The sequence below is a fragment of the Eptatretus burgeri genome, chromosome 14 (genome assembly GCF_056783735.1).
Source record: "Eptatretus burgeri isolate ZD-2024b chromosome 14, Ebu_testis_v1, whole genome shotgun sequence".
NCBI classification, from domain to species: domain Eukaryota; kingdom Metazoa; phylum Chordata; class Myxini; order Myxiniformes; family Myxinidae; genus Eptatretus; species Eptatretus burgeri.
Window position 1 is genome coordinate 28,200,827 of NC_140974.1, and position 12,500 is coordinate 28,213,326.

The 12,500-nt window shown below is 30.3% G+C and overlaps 1 protein-coding gene and 1 long non-coding RNA gene across 2 annotated transcripts in view; one reads left to right on the top strand and one right to left on the bottom strand.

Moving 5' to 3' along the window:
- The window catches only part of LOC147012866 (uncharacterized), a 2,558-nt gene extending 1,747 nt beyond the window's left edge, over positions 1–811 (top strand). The window contains exon 2 of the long non-coding RNA XR_015051095.1: positions 1–811. This exon is cut by the window's left edge and continues 283 nt beyond it. This is a non-coding gene — a long non-coding RNA (uncharacterized LOC147012866).
- Positions 1–12,500, bottom strand: part of IGSF10 (immunoglobulin superfamily member 10) — a 92,702-nt gene that overhangs the window by 60,623 nt on the left and 19,579 nt on the right. The window lies entirely within an intron of this gene.

Consider the following 12,500-nt stretch of genomic DNA (forward strand, 5'->3'; position numbering starts at 1 on the left):
AATCAGTAAATGAGTTCTGCCTTGATGGTTTAAATAACTACCTTGGAGACTCAGGAAAAGGGTTTTGCCAAGATGGTTCTAAATATGGGGCCTACCTTGGAGACTCACAAATTTTGAAAAAATCAGTAAATGAGTTCTGCCTTGATGGTTTAAATAACTACCTTGGAGACTCAGGAAAAGGGTTCTGCCAAGATGGTTCTAAATATGGGGCCTACCTTGGAGACTCACAAATTTTGAAAAATCAGTAAATGAGTTCTGCCTTGATGGTTTAAATAACTACCTTGGAGACTCAGGAAAAGGGTTCTGCCAAGATGGTTCTAAATATGGGGCCTACCTTGGAGACTCACAAATTTTGAAAAAATCAGTAAATGAGTTATCCTTAAGAGACTTTGTAAGTTGGTTTTACTTTGAATACTTGAAATGTGGGTTCTGGATTGATAACTCACAATGTGATACATATCTTGGAAACTCAACGGGAATGTGGTTATACCTTGAAGACTTGGAAAGTTGGGTTTATGTTGGACACTTGAAACTTTTTTGGGGGCTTTTATTTATTTATTTATTTATTTATTATTATTATTATTTTATTTATTTATATTTTGGAGACTTTTGGAGTTGCTATCACTCTTTGGGATCTAAACCTATCGATGTAGTTCTTTGTCGGATGGTGCTTGATGGGAGCAAGATCAAGAAAGTTCTGGGAAGAAAGTGCAGGCTTACTCCCCCTTTCTACGTCATCAAACCTGAAAGCCTTAAAAGACAGAATTGGAAGAAGAGAAAAAAAAAAAAAAAAACGTAAAAAATATATATATATATATAGGTGGAAATCTCATTTTGAAAAAGACATTGTGTTGGGTGAGGATTGAGTTGGGGTTGAGATTTTGAATGTGAGGGTTGGGGTTGAGATTTTGAATGTGAGGGTTGGGACACACACACATACACATCAACAAACAAAAGTTAAGCCTTGACTATTCAGTTGAGGATTCTGTGTTTGGGGTTCACAGATCTAAGAACGTCCCCCTTGACACACATTATATACTGTTATACACCTCGGACTTGGCCCTCGAGTGTCCACAACGGTGTATAGTAGGAGGGAGTGAAGCGCCAACCTATTGCTCCCATTGCACACACACACACACAAACAAAAGTTAAGCCTTGACTATTCAGTTGAGGATTCTGTGTTTGGGGTTCACAGATCTAAGAACGTCCCCCTTGACACACATTATATACTGTTATACACCTCGGACTTGTCCCTCTAGTGTCCACAAAGGTGTATTATATGCTTAGTTTTGTCTTTTGTAATTCCTGTGAATAAAATGAACCTAAAATCTCTTCCCCTTCCAAATCATATATTTTATAAGTCCAAGGAACTGTATCTATTACATCAACAATTTTAAAAGTTCTTTCGTCCATCGTTCAGTAAAACCCTTTTCAAAATGAGATTTCCACCTATATATTCTTACGATATCACCAACTTTGAACTTAGGTTTTCTGACATTAATCTCTTTTTCATATTTTAATTTTGTAAATGTTTCTGATGGCTTCATATTCGTTGACGTGTGAATCGTGTCATTATACTTATCCACAATATCCTGAATAAAAGATAACCATTGTTGTGAACCGAGTTGTGTGAATTTTTTATATAGTCTCTCTGTTAAGGTACGATTAAAACGTTCAACAACAACTGCCTTCCCTTCATTAAAGGTACTGTATAATGTAATACTGTTATTTTTTAAAAAATTCATAAATGTCTTGTTATAAAACTCTCTACCCTCATCAGTCCACAATTTCTTAGGTTTTCTCTTACTTTTATTAAATATCTGTTGAAAAGCTAACACAAGAGTATTACCTGTTTTGTTTTTTAAAGGGACAACCCACGCATATCTACTCCTCAAATCAATAACGGTTAAAGCATACTTGTACCCCTTATCATTATTGAGTTCAATCAAATCAGCAGACCAGATATAATCAACTTCCTTGGAATAAACTTTCCTTCTCTGAAACTTTGTGAATATTGGTTTATGTAATTCATCAGCTAATTGCTCTTCAGTCTTAATGGCATCATTAGAGCCTATAAGTTTTTTGAATTTCCAAGTCCAAGTTTCAATTTAGCACTAATCATCTTCTTCACGATGAACCTATCAACTTTTTCTCTCAAGGTTGGATTTTGTATCAGAGACAAATTATATAACATTTCTCTATCGGCTTCATGCTTTTCTTCCAACGTTGTGGTATTCCCATAATCAATATCGTGTCTCATGCACACTTCATCAACTCTATTGATTGGTTTACTCCAGGATTTAGGATTGTCTGCCTCATCTAATCTTTTATCCAAGTTTGTGCCTGGACCACAGAAAGAATACCCTGGAAGATGTAATTCCTGTCGTATTCCATTAGTTGTAAATTTACTTCCTAATAAAAACTTTTGTATATCTCCTCCGAGTTTGTGTTTGAAGATAAATTGATTTTTTTGAACCACACACCGAACATATACCTTTTTGTATAACCCTGTTATTTTTACTTTTAATATATGAAATATTTTTAGTATTAGTTTTCTTTTTACATTTGAGACAATAACTCATTTATTTATGAGAAAAATTTCTGCAGAGTGCAAAAACCTTTTTAGTTTCCAACATGCACATTTGAATCTTAATTTTTAAAACATAAAGAATCCTTAGAAATGCCTTCACTCTCTCCTCCATTTATTTAAGAAAAAACTTGAATTAAAATACATGTCTTCTCGATGTCGATAGTCTTGTCGAAAGTATTGCAAATAGACTTTTTAATTCTTTGTATTCCTCCCTGGTGAGATAAGTTAATTTCTTTAATACCTCTATTCTTTTTTGAATCTCACTGGTTTCCATATTTTGATATTTATTCATTCTCTCTCTTTCCTCCCTCTCTCTCTTCTCTCTCTCTCTCTCTCTCTCTCTCTCTCTCTCTCTCTCTCTCTATTCTCTCTTTCCTCCTTCTCTCTCTTCTCCTTTTCCTCCTTCTCTTTCTTCTCCCTCTCTCTCTTCTCTCTTTCCTCCTTCTATGTCTCTCTCTTCCCTCTCTTCTTCAACTCCTTCCTCATCCCTTACTATACTTGAATCGTTTACACCCCATAGAATATTATACATATATTCATCAGGATTTCTTGTTATTCCTGTATCCAAAATAATTTTTTTACAACAGGATACCAATAAAATTTCTTTTGAATTTCTAAAAGAGCCTTACCTTTTCTTAACTTTATAATTTTTTCATTATTTAACATTCTAATTAAATCTAAAGTTGTCGGTTTATCAACATCAGCATAATGCCAATCTTTTTATTGAAAATACCTCATTCTTATGTTGTAGAACATATTTATTAAAATACCGAATACCCTTTTCTTGAAGGTATGCTTGAACACAGAAATGATAATTTTCTTGAAGCCTTCTTGCTGTCATTTATGTATTAGAAATATATGTTAGAATAATATTATGGCACGAAACACCTCCCCATCTTCCCATAGTTAAATCATTTTGTATTTCCTTACTTATTATATATAATCCTGTTTTTCTGTTTTCATGAGATAAACAAGGGCAAAACCATTATTATATTTACCCTTATTAAATTCTTTTATTTGTTGTTTACTAATCGTGGCTCCACAAAACTCATTCTCGATACCAAGTGGATAATATTCTTCCTTACGAGACTGATTTAATTGTTCCAGGTCTTCGAGGTTAATTTTAAATGACCAATTATACCCTAAATCATTCATATCATACCCCCATTGTTCTATTCTCATACAAACGATACGCCCTTCTTTATAAAAATTTATTTTAATTCGAACTGTGAATTCTGTATGACCTGGAGATAATATCAACACTTCTGTATCTTTAGAATACACAGCCGTTTTATTTAAGTATATATATTGTGATAAATCGCTTAATCTCACCAAGTCATTCGCGTCAGTCGGGCTTGGATAATTTTTTAATTTATAAGCATTTTTCATGTTAATATTTTTGTTTATATTATATTTATATCGTTCAGCCTGTGCCTTTGTATAATAATTTGATAAATCAATATCCAGTTCTTGAGATACACCAAAGATAGAACCATCTTTACCAACATAAGTCATTTATATTAGATTAAAAATAATATCATAAAATTTTTTATTTTTGTTGAGTTGAAATAACACATATAGACATAATTGACCACAACACTTGGAATTTAATTCTTGGACTTGAAATGTTTGATAAACACCATTCTGTAAGAATTTTATGACTTCAACAGGTGGTGGAAGACCAAAACTATCAAAATAATATTTGTCTTGACTATTAAAAATACAAACCCAATGAGAACCGTTCCCATCATTATCTTCTAAGTTCATAATAATATTCTTTGTATGTTTCGACACATTTGTTAATTCATCTCTCATACAAATAACCACATTATGAATTTTTAATTTCTTACAATATTTGGCAAGTTGTAAATTTGATGTTGTATTCTTTCCAAATTCTTTCAACCACTCATCAATGCTCATTTATTTATTAGAAAGATATAATCCATTACCTCTTTTCGTTAATTTTACACCTGCTTGTGCTATAGAAGAAAGCATATCTCCAACTAACAATCTCGCTTTATCAGGCAGACCTTCAAGTTTTTCAGCAAAATCTACAATTACACCACTTCCACTAATTTGTTTCTCCAACTCTTTGTTATGTCTTTCCAATTCTTTTTGAGCCTGGAGTTGAGCCTTCCTTTCGTTGGCAGTTTTGACCGCTGTTGAAATACCACCCGTCAATGCTCCAACCGCACTTAAACCAGCAAATAAAGGAATTAGAAATGGGAGAAATCCTCCACTCGTCTCTCTTATTGAATATTTTTTCAACATTGGTTTTGTCATTTTAATTTTAAGTGAGCCAGTGTCATTCAAGATTTTAACCTGTTCTCTTGTGAGCAAAACATCAATTCTTACTGCTCCTTTTCTCTGAATTGTATTAACGTTAATCGTACAAGGCTTTTGATTTTGAACACAAGATGATAGTTTATGAAGATTGATTTGATTAACATATACCCCAGTTGGTACTTTGCCACTCATTTATTTAACAAAAAAAATTATGTGAGACTAATCATCACACCATTATCTGTATTAATCTGCAATTCTGTTTCTTCCAAAAGCAAACAATATGTATCAACTTCTTCACTCTCTCCTCTTTCAATGTATAGGGAAGTATCCACTCGATTAGACTTTATAGTTTCTTTTGAGCGCTCAGGTCAAACGTATAGATTGTATACAAACTTTTAAATGCTGTCATATCCAAAATAGGTTCTTTATTTCCATTACTTTCACACACCTTTTGGTAAGACTTGTATGCTTCAGCAAAATCATTTTTTTCCCAATTAATTTCCAATCTATCTCGTGGATAAAATGTTCCATCTAGAGAAAGGCGAAGTTGTTTCACCTTAGCATTATCACTCAATGCATTATTCTTATCAGTCGCAGTATCACCATCTGGCTTTTTAAAAATCATCCACAGATATCGTGGCTTTCCTTCCAGAACACCCAAATTCCACGTGTAAGTAGTTTGATTGAGTTTAACGTGTTGACATCTTCTTTTGAGGTATGATACACTGAGTGGTTTTTTTGAGTTAAGTCTTCGATTCAACATCTCTTCTGTTTTAAGATTAGGAGTATATTCACTGATATACCAACTCATCTCCTCAATTACAAATTTATTCTGATCACCAAAAGCATTACCAACACCAAAAAGCAATCTATTTTCATTATCATTCCTTTGTAGTTGAAATCTAATTTTAAGACCATACAGAACTTTATCATAATCACAAAATCCAAATATACCTTTAAGAGGAACTGCCACAGTAAAACTATTTTCTGCTTTTGTATCATCATTATACATTCCTTTCCTTTGAGTATACCCAGGGTCTGTGTTTGGTCCCGTTGACATATCAGGAATAAAACCTTCGACAGACCCCTTTCCCATTCTATCACTGAATGTATAGAGTGTAAATTTCATCATTTCAGATACAGCAGAGACATAATCAACCGCTTCAACTTCTTGTGTTCCAATATACAATCGCACACTATCAAACATTTTCCAGAAGAAATCATTTACAAGTGTAGCGTTTGTGTTATTCCCAGCCTTAGTGAATTTAAATTTACACAACAAGAAACTTTCGGAGAGATTCAAATAGGTTTGTTGATTATTTATTTCAAAACTTTTTGTACCATTTGTATTCCAGTCTGTTCCAGTTATTGCATTTACCTTGAAGTAATCTTCGTTTTTTAGTGGAGTTTGAGATAATAATAGTATCATCCAAATCATAGATACTATCAATTGCTTCCATACTTGTATTTATTTAGGAAAAAAGATGTTAAAACTTTTGAAACCCTGATCCAAGTATTTGAATTATTTTCTGTCGTTCTTGGGGCGACAACTGAGTTTTACCTTTCTTAATTTCTTTTTATTGCTTGTAATTTATGAGATTCTTTCTGAGCATCTTTTATACTCTTTACAGCACCTGCTACATTTCCCACAGCAGAAGCAGTTGAACCAATTAGGTCTTTATGTTTAAGAATAGTTGAACCAATACCCATGAGAGTATCAATTATCCCATCTCCTCTAAATTGATGTCCAACACCCCTTTGTCTCTTAGGTTTATAGTATCCTCTACCAAGATACATACCTTCACCCTTGTAGTACGGGGAAAGGAACATCCCATCCCCTGTAATTATTTTATATTTTCCCAACTCGTGCTTCCTCACAATAACCATCGTATTTATTTATTGAAAAACTTCACGTAGGTGAATTCTGATGGATATAACTTCTCCATTAAAAGAGATCACACGATTATCTTGGTCGGTTATCCTAAAATTTACTCTGTGTATGGTTTTTCCTGACACAGGTAGATAAACCAAATTTTTAGGCTCCATATTGAATTTATAACCAATTGGGGTTGAGTATGCGCTGAATGAAAATATTGTATTTGTTTTTAATCCATCATTATAAGCACCATCAATCAAATCACAGTGAATTAACACCGAATTTATTCCTGAGGATATTTGAATGACATTATCACTGTAAAACGTCCCATTAGTTTCAATCTTTTTTGAGGAGAAACCTAATAACTCTCTAAATGAATTATCAATTGTGAAATCAACCTTGTAGTTATTTTTAACTTTAATCGTTGATTTTGAAGTATGTTTTTGAATGTTTATAACAATATTTTTTGGTTCATCACCCTGTTCTTTCATAAGACGAGCAATTTCGGAAGATATTTGAGAAATCTCGTATGCTCCGGTGAGACTGTTATCGTTTTGTATCCACTTCCCGGATTATAACTAAACTTGTCATTTTTCTCGGTTATATTAAATAAGGTATTATAAGTCTCCATGGACAATAAAGATGCCTCATATTCTTTTGTTGTGTCAAGTTGTAGTGGGTATGGGAATGAAGATGTGTGGTCGCTTGTTGTGAAATTAAAACTCAGGATTGTGCTTCTCATCTTATTTAATATGAGATAAAATGTCTTTATATTGAGATTTATTAATTATTTTCATGTTCATCAACTGGTCTAAAATGGCTGATGCTTCATTAAAACAATTGTTATTTCCAGCCTTCTTACTGCCGAACAACAATAACAGTCTATTAACTAATTGCGATGGGTCATTTGGAAGAAAACTAATACCTGAACCAAGGATACTTAAAGCCTGAATAATGTGTTTCTCCTTCTCATTCTTCCTACTTTTACCAGAAAGAATAACCTTATAATTTAGAGTGTTCAGCAAATCAATATATACTCTATCATCATTATTTTCCATATCCAATGGTTTATCAATATACTTTGATTCATCCCTCACAGTTGAACCTTGTCTTCCATCTTTTGTGAGAAGAAACATTAATCTCGGAGTTAGTTTAACAGGGGGTTGAGCAGAACTTAAGAACCTTAATTCATCATTAAATATCAATACCTTTTCTTGAACAAGATGAAATATTGCTGGTTGTTCTGTTGGAATGAGTCCTGCTTTGGTTTTTGAATCCGCTGAATATTCATTGTTTTGAACAGCATTCACAATATAATCAGGGGGTTGATTAATCTCTTCCAGTTGTTGAAATAAACCTTCATCATCATATTCTAATTCTCCTAAATGCTCTAATTCTTCCTCCGTCATTTGACTGAAATCTTTTAACATTTGAAGCTTTCTAGGAGTATATTCTACTGTGGGAACTGTGGAAACATCTTTCATTTTTCTTGGGAAGTTTTTAAAAGTGGTTTAAAAAATTTCTCTTGTTTTTTTCAAATGCTTCTTCGCCCGTTAGTTTCTGTCTGCGTTTCTTCTTTATGTCTTCCTGTTGTTTTACAACTTTTGAAACCAACTCTTGATGTTCCTTAAATCTTCTTGCTCTTTCTTTTGTATCCATTTATTTATTGTAAAATATCATTTAATGAATTGTAAAGATCAACAGGGAAATTTTCCTTTTCTTCATCATTCAAGTAGATGTGTTCAAATAAATCCTTTTCTTTAAATATTTCATCAAATTCTTTATTAACATTAATGCGAGTTGTAATTTCTTCTTCACTAATCCTTGCATCTCTGCTTTTCATACGCTTGTGTTGAGTTTCTTCATCAACATCAAAACCGAATGATAAAATCTTCACTCCGCTCAGATATTTAATAATTTGTCTCGTTCCTTCTGGATTAGTTTCTAATATCCCAACACCACCAGATTTTAGTTTCTTTAACTCACTCTTACAATGTGAATATTTTGTTGTACCAAGAGAAACCTCCTCAAATATTTGTCCTTCATTCCTCAATCGCATATGTTCCTCCACTGAAATATAGTGATAATCTTCACCTTTTACTTCTCCAGGTCTTATTGCTCTAGTTGTTGTTGATACAATGCGTATCACGGGTGTGTTTTTAAGTAAATTTACAATATTCTCATTTGTACTACACAAGAACCTTGATTTATGAAAGTTTTTTCCAGAAGCAGATTTACCCACAAGATTTATAATAATAGTTGTCATTTATATATGTAATTGTTTATAAAACAAAAAATATATCCCTTAATATCTCATCTTGTTTCACAACAATATATTTATATTTTTTCAGTCGTATTGCTTCATATAATCCTCAAATTTCTTTTTACTACATAATGTAGAACAATTATCTCTCCAAAAATTATTGATATCTATTGAATTTAACTTGAATAAAATAAAAGTATTAGCATTGTTTCTGATGGAACGACGAGGAAGTTGAAAGTACGATTGACTAAGATAAATACAATTACAAGAAGAATGTCTCCCTCTTGTGTAGTAGCTGTCCATTACCGTTTGGTTTCTCTCTATTAACACAATCATCAAAGATAACGAGGTTCTTTTTTGATTTATCCAAATCTTGGGGAGACGGTATATCATCCGTATTATCACTAAAGAATACAAGTTATAAGATTTGATTTCTTTTTACATCTCTGTGTATCACAAAATAGTTGAATTATATCTTCAATGTTATAATCATTTAGGTTTTTTTGACGATTAAATCACCCTATTATATCTTCTTTTTGAAGACCAACATTAAAACCTTGGTGAGAGTAGTTGATACTCTGGTTGAAAACTTCGACTTTGTGAAAATTATTACATTATCATAATCTAAAAAGTTGGGAGTGAGGAGCATTTTTAAAAGTAAGCAGGTTTTTCCACATCCACTTGAACCAACTATGAGACATCTTAATGAATTTGGGAGATTTTTATGGTTGTTAAATTTTATCTTATTTTCCCAAATAGGTAAAAAATCATTCATTTATATATTTGAAAAACAGGTTATTTAATTTATTATTGGCTTTTTTAGAAACTCTATATTTTATCCTAAGTTCAGGTTTAATTTCAAGATAATCCATTATTTTATTTATACAATATCTTGTGTTGATATTTCCCTGAAAATTACATCCATGAATAATATACAACAACAATCCTTTGAACATTTCTCTTATACGTTCAGTTTCTTCCCTTGTAAGGAAAGGTGTGTTATCATCCTCATACTTTACATTCATTTCTCTAATCAATCTTGTAAAGTAATTCATTTTTGGTGTAAATCTAAAAGAATTATTTTCCTTTTTATATTTTTTATTATCATTAATTAGAAGATAATCACAGAATATACATTGTTTATAGGCTTTTGACTCTGTGTTTAATCCCTGTCTTTCACCACGCAGGACAATTCTCAAATTTGTCATATGGAGAATCAGGAAAGTCTAGCATATTTATAAAGTAAAACTTTACTTAAACTGAAATTCATCTATACTTTCAGTTGTATATTACCATCGATATCGATATACTTTTTTTCATTATCAGATTCAACGACAACATTTTTTATATTAAAGGTAATTTTAAAATTATCGTTAACTACTATTGAACCAAATGTCATTTCACCTGATATATTAACATCCTTTATTTCATCAAGATTTACATCTTTAGGGTTGTTGAAAAAAATACAAATTTCTCCTTGCATATTACAGATGGTCTTATCTTTTCTTTCTAAAGCTTCATCCATAAGGTTTTTGTTCTTTGATACTTTTTCTTGTTTCATTGCTTTTTCTAGTTTTGAATATATTACTAGAAGGAGAGGAGAAACTTTTGTTAGAGATACTTTAATTGATGTTCTACCAGGTATACTAAAAGCCCTTCCACTGAAGGAAATTGAAGAACTCATATTATTTACCATAATAGTTTTTATCCAATAGTTGTTATATTTATCTTTGTTCAATTTTACATCCTTGACATATTTCTCAGTATCTTTAACAGATGAAGAGATTGATTGAAACTTGTCTTTTGTGTCTTGGAAACATTGTATTTATTAAGTGAAAAAAGTTTGAGGATAAAATGTTTTTAAGCACAGATTCACCTATAAATTAAACGAAATTTTCATCAAGAAAATTTTAGATTGATAAGAGGTTAAAGGGAATAAAGAAATATGTAATAAAGAAATCAATAACTTTTAGAAATTATTATAATTGTTTGATGAATAAGAAAGAAGAATATATAGGAAAATGAATACAATAAGAAGTTATAAACATAACATATATAGTGAAGAAGTAAATAAAAAGGCATTAGGAGCCTTTGATGATAAGAGATTTATTTTAGATAATGGAATAGATTGTGTTCCATATGGATATTGTATGATAGAGTGTATAAAATAGATTATGTTTTAACGATGGGAAGATGGGTTAAGGGTTTTTTAAGAAGGGCTACACTTGTGGTTTTTTCACAATATATAAATGGTTAAACCAAGTATTAATCAAACTAAAGAGTGGAGAAAATCTCAGTCTTGGTATATAAATGCAAAACATAATGAATGTGAAAAATATCAAATAAGTCTTATTGAAAAAATAACTAAAACAAAGGTAAATAAAACAAATAAGCGAATTAATTTAAAAACTATTAAGTTAGAGGATGTAAAGAAAAAAATGAATATCCTTGAATGGACTGAAAACTTTGATGGTTATCAATTGAACAATGAAAAAACAATTTACTATAATCTCAAAATGATATGTGGCTCAGGAGGTGGTCAAACAAGAGCATTAAGAGAAGTTTATCATTCGTAATGGCACAAAGGGTATCTTAAAAAATATAAAGATTCAAATGTTTTGTTTGTCAATATTTTAGATGGGGATTATTGTGCAAAGAAAATTAAACTATTGAAGGAATTTGAGAATGAACAAATCTTTATAGGTTCAATGAGTGAGCTGTTCAACCCTCAGGTGTTCAATTCACTGAGGTTCAACCTCCAAGTTAAAAGGGAGACAAATAAATATACCTTGGGATAAAAGGGGATTTATTTTTAGGGAAAAAAAATATAAATCGCTGAAAATCCCCCATTCATTTACATGGGGAAAAGTGAGGCAGAATCAGTATTCTTACCCTACTTATATGTATATATATATATGTATATATATATATATATATGTATATATATATGTATATATATATGTATATATATATATATATATATATATATATATATATGTATATATATATATATGTATATATATATATATATATGTATGTATATATATATATATATATATATATATATATATATATATATATGTATATATATATATATATATATATATATGTATAATATATATATATATATATGTATATATATATGTATATATATATATATGTATATATATATATATGTATATATATATATGTATATATATATATATGTATATATATATATATATGTATATATATATATATGTATATATATATGTATATATATATATATATATGTATATATATATATGTATATATATATATATGTATATATATATATATATGTAATATATATATATATGTATATATATATATATATATATATATATATATATATATATATATATATATATATATGTATATATATATATATATATATATATATATATATATGTATATATATATATATATATATGGTATATGTATATATATACGTATATATATATATA